Genomic DNA, 8,164 nt, shown 5'->3' on the forward strand with positions numbered 1-8,164 from the left:
TTCTCTCAACATGTTAGATCTAGAGTTGCTGTTTGGCTGGGAAGTGATGTTTGGCCAGTTAAGTTTAAAGAGTGGTCCTCTTGGATGATTGGGAGGCCTAAGGGTCTGAAGCAAAAGATGGCAGCAGTTGCTTTAGCTGCCTCAGTTTATTTGATTTAGTGGAATAGGAACAATTGTCTTTTCAATTTTTGCTCTATGACTGTTGATAGAATTGATCATTTGATCAAGTTTTATATGAAAGCTAGAATTGTTAGACTTCCTAGGACTAAAATGAAGAGCAAAGATTTAGCTTTTATTTAGAAGTTAATCCTATTGTAATGTCACTGTTTGAGGGTGCTCATTTTGAGCTTGAGTTGTAATTGGTTGTTGTGGTTCAATATATTCTCTTTTCATAAAAAAAAAACATTATAAGTTTTTTGTGAATAGTAAAGTCACTTTGATGTATGCCTTATAGTTTTGCATGAGTACTTAGTTTTCTAACTTAGAAATTCTAGACATTTCATAAGTCCCTACTAAGTATACTTTCTCACACTCTTACTGCTCTAACATTTTACGAGCATAATGTTTAGTCACACAAATATTTGCAAAAAAATTCCAAGTTACTTAAGCTTTGTCAAACAAGTTAGCTTAATGACCTTTTTTTACTTCGAAAATTTACAAGTTAGCCTAAAAATAAATATCTTATTTCCCGTGTTAAATTATATACCAGTATATCCCATGTGCCCCCCAAGTGATCAAGGGTTGAAAGATCCTTGGTCACTTGCTACTTGACTGAATCTGTTCGAGTAGTTAATTACTCGTGAAACACATAGAATATGTGGAAAATATTCGAGCAGTTTAACACTGCTCGAACATACCGAGCAGTTGGACACTGTCCGATTTTACCGACCAGTTGAACACTATTCAAAAAATTAACACACATGCATATTTGTAGCAAGAATCGACTACGCTGCACATAGTCTCTTTTATTACTCGTAAATTAAAAAAAGACAAAACGTGTCTAATAATGAGTCTTAAGCAACAAATATTATTAAAAAAATAAATGAGTGGTCAGCAAATAACCAGCTCATAAACCAAACTTAAATAACAAGTTAAACAACTTGAAATTAAGCTACCACTCTGAAAGCGGTATTTAGTGATAATATATCCATAGACGCTCGCCATTCCAGTGGTTCCTGATCAAACTCCGTTCACCCAATCTGATCCTAGCACTCCAGCTCATGTCGAAGTGTCTGGGCATACCTCTCCCTTGCTTTGTTATTATCCCCAGCCAAGTGTGGACCTCCACATATAGTGTCTAAGGTAAAGTCCATAGGCCCGGGTTACAAGGGTGGAGATCGTTGTCGTTTGAATCCAGGATTGTTGTTGCCTCCTTCTCCTTGGGGTTTCTCTGTTTGGTACTTTTTCAACTTGCCCGACCGGAGAAGAAATTCTATCTCGTCCTTGAGGTGATTGCATTCATTCGTGTCGTGACCATAATCTCCATGGAAATGACAAAACTTATTCATGTCTCTCTTACTCATCTCTTTCCTGATGGGTGGAGGTTTTCTGTAGGGAACCTCCTCATGACTAGTGAGATATTTCCGCCCGACTGGCCAAGAGAGTGGTGTAATTAGTGAACTGAGGCTCATACTTGGTTGGCTTGTCGTTTGAACTCGATTTAGCTTTCTTTTCTTCATGGCAGTTAGACCTATTATTCCCATGTTTCTTTCCACCATTTTGACCGTTTCCACCATTCTTAGGAGGTTCAGCTGATCTGCCTGGATTGTTTATGCCCCTTTCCTCTTTCTCGATCGCATCATCCAATTTCATATACTTGTCCGCTCGGTCAAGAAATTGTGTGAAGTGTTGAAGTTTGATTTCTACGTATACTATCCCACAAAGGGCTCTAGTAAGAGGATATGACAACCATCTTCCCCTCGTCTTCTACAGCAGTTGCTCTGTTGACCTCTCTCATGAATCTCTATATATACTTCTTTAAAGATTCATCATTTCCTTGTTTGATATCTTCCAAGTGGTTGACATAAACTGGTGGAGTCCGGGCAACACTGAATTGTCTACAAAATGCCTTCCTAAATGCTTCCCAAGAGGTAATGGAATTCGGCTTAAACTTCCAATACCATTCCTGGGCAGTATCCAACAATGTAGTCGGGAAAACTCTACACCGATAATCATCACTTACCCCGAGCAGTTCCATCTGGTCCTCAAATTTCCCAACATGTCTGATGGGATCCACTTTTTCGGTATATACCGGCAGCACTGGTGCTTTATATTTTGCCGGCGGTTGGGCTACTCTAATCCGGGCACAAAATGGATTGCCACTCCTGTGGTCTACAACATCCTTTCTGGAAGGTCGTTTTGATAAACCCTGCATCGCAGCTGTTAGTGCATCTAGCTAGGCTTGGATGGCTAGTGCAACCGACGAGGCCCCAAGGTTTTGACCTCCGGGTAGGGAATTTCCATTTGGAGCACTGTCGTCAAGTATTTCTACTTGACCGGCAGGGAAATTCAGATCTTGCCCTTCGACCGGGTCGGTCTTCCTCTTGTTGCTGATAACGTCCCTTATAATCTTCCAAGAAGTATGTCCTCCTAACCGATCAAACACTGTGCTCTTAGACTTTTCAGAGGGCTTATTTCACAAGACCTGCTCTGTAACGCCCTACTTCCTTAGAGCCGTTACTAAGTGAGTTTAAAACGTGCATTTAACTCGCTAAACGAGGTTTTAAGGTAAATGTGAAATTAAATCATAAACATAGACATAAACTTTGAAAATAATTCCATTTACTGAAATTCATAAGACATTTAACATTTGGGATCCCAAAAGACTATTTATAAATGTTACAACTCAAAATATATACTTTAAGTCGGCTAAACGACAAAATAAGGTTCTTTACAAACAACTTCCAAAAATACCCCTGGCCGAGGTAGCCAGGCAAACCAGACATGTACACGTCGCGTCACGCTCTCCATACTCATGGTCGATTGACTTTCTCCTTGCCATTACTTGCACCACAGAGCACCCGTGAGCCGAAGCCCAGCAAGAAAACTCCACATAAACAGATAAATATGCATATGAACTATTTAGCATATAACCAATTTGTCAACAAGCTAAACACATACGACCATGCCGTCTCAGGCGCTTTACCAGGCCTTGAGTTGCAGTCTACACCGTAAGGATATCCCAGGTATCCCTCAGGGTCTCACCCTGGCAGCTCGCACTCCGCGTGCTAAACGCTGCTCCCGGCCCCTTGCTGTTCCCGGCCCTTGCCGACCATTCACATATATGCATACACAGCATAACTAAAACATAAATTAAACATATACTAACATAATCAATGGGCTACACCCAACACATAATCACATAGGGCCGTGCCCTGCAACACAACTATGGGGCCTCGCCTTGCTCTATGGGTACAACAGCTTTCTTACCTGTGTCCCGAGCTTCTTGAGCACTGAACCCTTGAGCACGGTCCTCTAATCCGAGCCTTACTGAGAACCTAGTCACAACACATAAATAGCACTCCCATTACTAACCAATTTAACAACATCTCCTGAAACCAATCCTGAGCTCTCGGGACCTCCCGAATCCCCACACAAGGTGGCGGAATCGTCCCCCGAGCCCCCTGGGCAAAAGCCTAAAAACTGAAATTTCCCCCTGCCCAAAAATGGCCTAGTGTCACGGCGCCACCCAATGAGGGCCGCGGCGCCCAGAAGGCCCCCCCATCCACTAATGCAGCCTAGCACCGCAGCGCAGAAGAACAGGGCCGCGATGCTCCTTCGCAAACCCAGAAATCTGGGTTTCTCCATGTGTTTTCCCCGAGCCAAAACACTCCCAAATCGATACCAAGGCATACCTAAGTCCCAAATTCAATTCAAAACCCCAAATAAACCATCTAACAACTCAAAAAACATCAACAACAAGCTCAAACACACAATCAAACCTACAATTCATAAATTGGTTCAAAATTCTCAAAACTTAAACCAGCCCTTGCAAAGTTCAAACCAGCCTTCAAAATTCTTAAACTAAACCAGAAATAACTTTTAAATATGCATGTAATTCATACCTCAAGATGGAATTCGACCTTGAGCCACCACCAATTCCACCTCCAAGCTTGACACCCTTTGATTCTCTAGCTAAATTCCACAATTGCTAAGCCAAAACCCAGCTTTCAATATTCAACCTAATCTCCAAAATCAAACTTGCAAGAAACTAAATTCAGAGATGATGCCTTACCTCTGGACAAACCTTGGCCTAAGCTTGACTCTAGCTGCCCCAAACTCAGCTCTGAACCCCTTCCTTGATCTCAAGAAACTAGCCCTTTCCTCCCCTTTCATTTTGCTTCTTGGTTCTCTCTATACTTCCAGTAGAAAGTTCCTGAATAGCATAAGTAAAAATAACGTATCTGAATTTCCTCAGCCAATATTATCCTCTCCTAATGCCAAATGACCCAATTGCCCTCCTTTCCAACTTAGTCCCTAGCCAACCCTCAAGGGCATTCTAGACTTCTCCTTAATCCCTTGCAAGAATACCACTTTCCACTTAAAACAACTATCCCCAAGAGTTACCTATGGCTACCCAAGTTACCAAAATGTCACTAACCATTACTTACAAATTCCCAAACTCAAGTTATAATATTCCCGAAATACCCCTAGACTCCTCCCGAGCCGGGTATTTAATTCCGTTGTGACTTTAAGCTGAATAGCTCTCTAGGACCGTCTCGGAACGTGCATAAAAAATAAATCACCATTTGTTGACCCAGATTTTGGTCAACTGACACGGAGTCAGAATATGCTTGATATGAATGAATGTGTAGAGAAGAACGTAATGACAAAAAGTAATAACAACACGATGTTTTTATAGTGGTTCGGCCCCAGGATCTGGTAATAACCTACGTCCACTTAGACTGTTATTGATATAAGAATCAAAGGAGTGATCAAAGAACAAGGGTTCAATGAGTTTCACTAACCTCTGAAGAACAATACAATATCACTAGGAGAATTACTCTAATCTCAAATGATTCAAAAGCCAAAAGTCCCTTCCTTGAGCTATCTTTTGCTATTTATAGGCTCAAGGGGGATTACAAAAGATTGTTACAGATATTCTTTCCTGAATAATCGGATACTCAGGAGATTGTGTGAGTTAAATTCGGGATTTACAAAGATCTTCTCAGTAATGTTGCTTTGTATGCGAAACCATCGACTAGACTGGTCGCAGGTAAGACTGGGCTGCTTACTGCTTCTAATGCGTCTTCTGGTCGATACCCTAGCAGAGCTCTTCCAGGTGTCAGCCACGCGTCCAGGGATCACTTTCCACGTCATCAATGCTAATTTTTTGGATAACATTTGCCCCCCAAGTTTATTTATCACGAGCAATAAATAAACTTTTGAGCGAACGACTCTTCGGTAACCCCACCATACGTGTCAGAACCCTTCGTGCGTTCTTGGAAAAAGCAACCTACTTTTGTCTAATCATGACTTTTCGGTTCCCCAGTAATAATTCGACGGCCATTCCGCTTCCCCATACTTCGAAAAATGGAAACTGATGATTACACCTTTTTAATGCCACAGACAAACTTATATAATACCTTCGAAATCTTCCTTTTCTTTTTACGCACGCCATTGTCTTCACAAGAAACCCTAAAAACCAGAGCTTTAAACTTCTCCGGAGACCGTTCTTCTGCATTTTCAAGACTCAGCCCGAGAGTCCCTTGATCTCCGAAGACCCTTTTTCCATCTCCACGATCATTTTCTTGGTAATTTTTTGACTTCTCATGCTTCGAATTTTCATGATGCATGCCTCTGTATGTTGATTGTTTGAGTTCATCTATTTCTGGTTTGAGACGCTTGTGAGTAGAATGTGTTGTAGGCAAAAAAGGGTTGCAAGTTAGTTTAATAATCAGGATCATACTTTTAGGACGTAAAATCGAAGTAAAAATTCAATCTTTAGGCTAGTTGGAAAATAGGTTTTTTCCCGCCCTAAGGGGGAGTTGAAAAAGCTTTCTTGAAAAACTTTTTACTTTCACCCTTTGATCCGTCTTTCAAACTGTTCGTGCGGAAAATTTAGCTTTTTGTTAGAATGCTGATGTATAAAAGCTTGGCTTTTATACTCGACCAGCGTTATTCTAAAAAGCCTTTAAAAATTCTTCATCCTCACCTCCCCATTCTTCTGTTTGCAAACATTGATGCCAGATTTATGGGGAGGTGAACGGCCCATCGACGACGATCTTCTCGCCCAGTTGCTCGAAGGCGAAGAACAATCGGCCGACCGAGTCCACGAGATTCCCTTCTCACGATCCTCTACCAGACCTCGTCCTTCTCCTCCTCAAATGGCCCGTTCCAAATCCGTAGGCAAGAAAAGACCTGAGTCTGAAAACAGTCCAAACCTTCTTGCCCAGCCTGATTCGCAAGCTAGGGCTCCCTCGACCAGCGGTCGAGACAATCCTGTTCCTGACCCTAACATCCAAGTTAGAGCCCGCCCTCGTCATCAGAATTTGCCTGATGTCGAGTGGTATATTTCCCCGACCAGCGTGGTGACCCTTCGGATGGTTGCTAATTATTTCAGGAAGTATCCCCTTACAGGGGTCACCATCAAACTTCCTGCCGCAGACCAAAGGGCTAACCTTCCCGGAGGTATATACAGCGCCTGGTCTCGGTATCACATAGAGGCGGGGGCTTTCCTCCCTATACATTCTTTTTATCAGGGGGTGGCTAATTATTTCAACGTAGCCCCCTTCCAAATTACTCCAAACGGATATAGAATGCTGGCCGCACTCTATATCTTGTACAAAATTAAAAAATGGCCAGAACCTACTCCCCACGAGGTCAATTATCTTTTCGACCTTAAATCCAACCTGCAACAATATGGAACGGGTTTCTTCCACTTCTGTCACCAGGAAACAAACCGGACATTCCTGAGTGATACTGCGCACATATCGAACGTGGGGCAGTACAGTAAGGAGTACTTCCTTACTCCGGACATAACCAGCAACAACCTGGCCTTCGCTCGAGGAGGTAAGTACCGTCTTTGACTGGTCGATACTTTTAATCAAGGAGTTTCCTTTCATTTTTCTCAAACTACACTTTGTCTTTCAGGCCCATGGTTACGTCCGACCCCAACACCAGACATGGTGTTGAGGTCCAATAGGCTGGCCAGGATGACAAATGCAGAAAAAAGCGTCAAGTCCCTGGTTACCGATGAAAACTTGAGGCTGTCTGGCCTTCTGGCTCCTCGCCATGAAACAAGAGGGTCCGTGGTAGACGATGCCACTGCCGAGGGGGTTCCTGAGCAACAACCTCCGGCGTCCCCTCCTCGGAGGAGGCCAACGGGGGTTACAATCAGGGAGCCCACGGGCAATCCTTCCGCAGAAAGGCCTTCTGCTCCCCAAGGCAAGGGGAAACAAAAGGCCAAAGAGCCAGTTATGGACCTGGGGGAATCCTCTGATGAAAATGGTAAAGTTATTTTGCTTTTAAGTAGCTTGCCAATTCTCTGTCATTTGTTTGACGGGGAGGGCAACTTTACATATACTCCAAATTTAGGGCCAGACTTCTTCATGCCAGATAATGAGTGTGTGACTAATAGAGTCAATAGTATACCGACCAGTAGTTGTAGCTCGAGTACTAACTTTGTGACCTTCTTTTTCATTTTGATAGAGAGTCTTCATCTGCTTTTATCTTTACCCTTTGCATGTGTTTTACTTGTGTGCAGACATGGCCACTCCCAATGTCTTCGACTTATACCAGGCTGAGGAGGAAGAGGAAGTTCCTCAGCTTTGGAGGAAGTCGTCACGGAGACAAACTGGCAAGACGAGCCAGGGTCCTGCAAAAAAGAGTCGAATAGAAGACCCTCCTAGGGACGTGCCTACTGGGAAAACTTCTGCTCATCCTCCGGCCTCTGTTGAGAAGGAGACTCCCCCTGCTCCAATGAACCCTCCTCCGGCCGTGCCCAGAAGGGAACAAGACAAACGGGAGGAAACTCTTGGGGCCAAACTCTCAAGCCGTGCCGTACGAGTAGCCAAAGACCGCATTGCGTATATCAGGAAAAACAACCGTGTCAAGGATGCAATGGTTGAGGCAGAAAATATGACGGTCGACCTAATCCTGAACAGGACCTTGAAAGAAATAGCCAGCGTAAGTACTTCTTTAATCTTTTTGGCTTCAGTCTTTT

Source organism: Humulus lupulus, chromosome 4, assembly GCF_963169125.1.
Source record: "Humulus lupulus chromosome 4, drHumLupu1.1, whole genome shotgun sequence".
Taxonomy (NCBI): domain Eukaryota; kingdom Viridiplantae; phylum Streptophyta; class Magnoliopsida; order Rosales; family Cannabaceae; genus Humulus; species Humulus lupulus.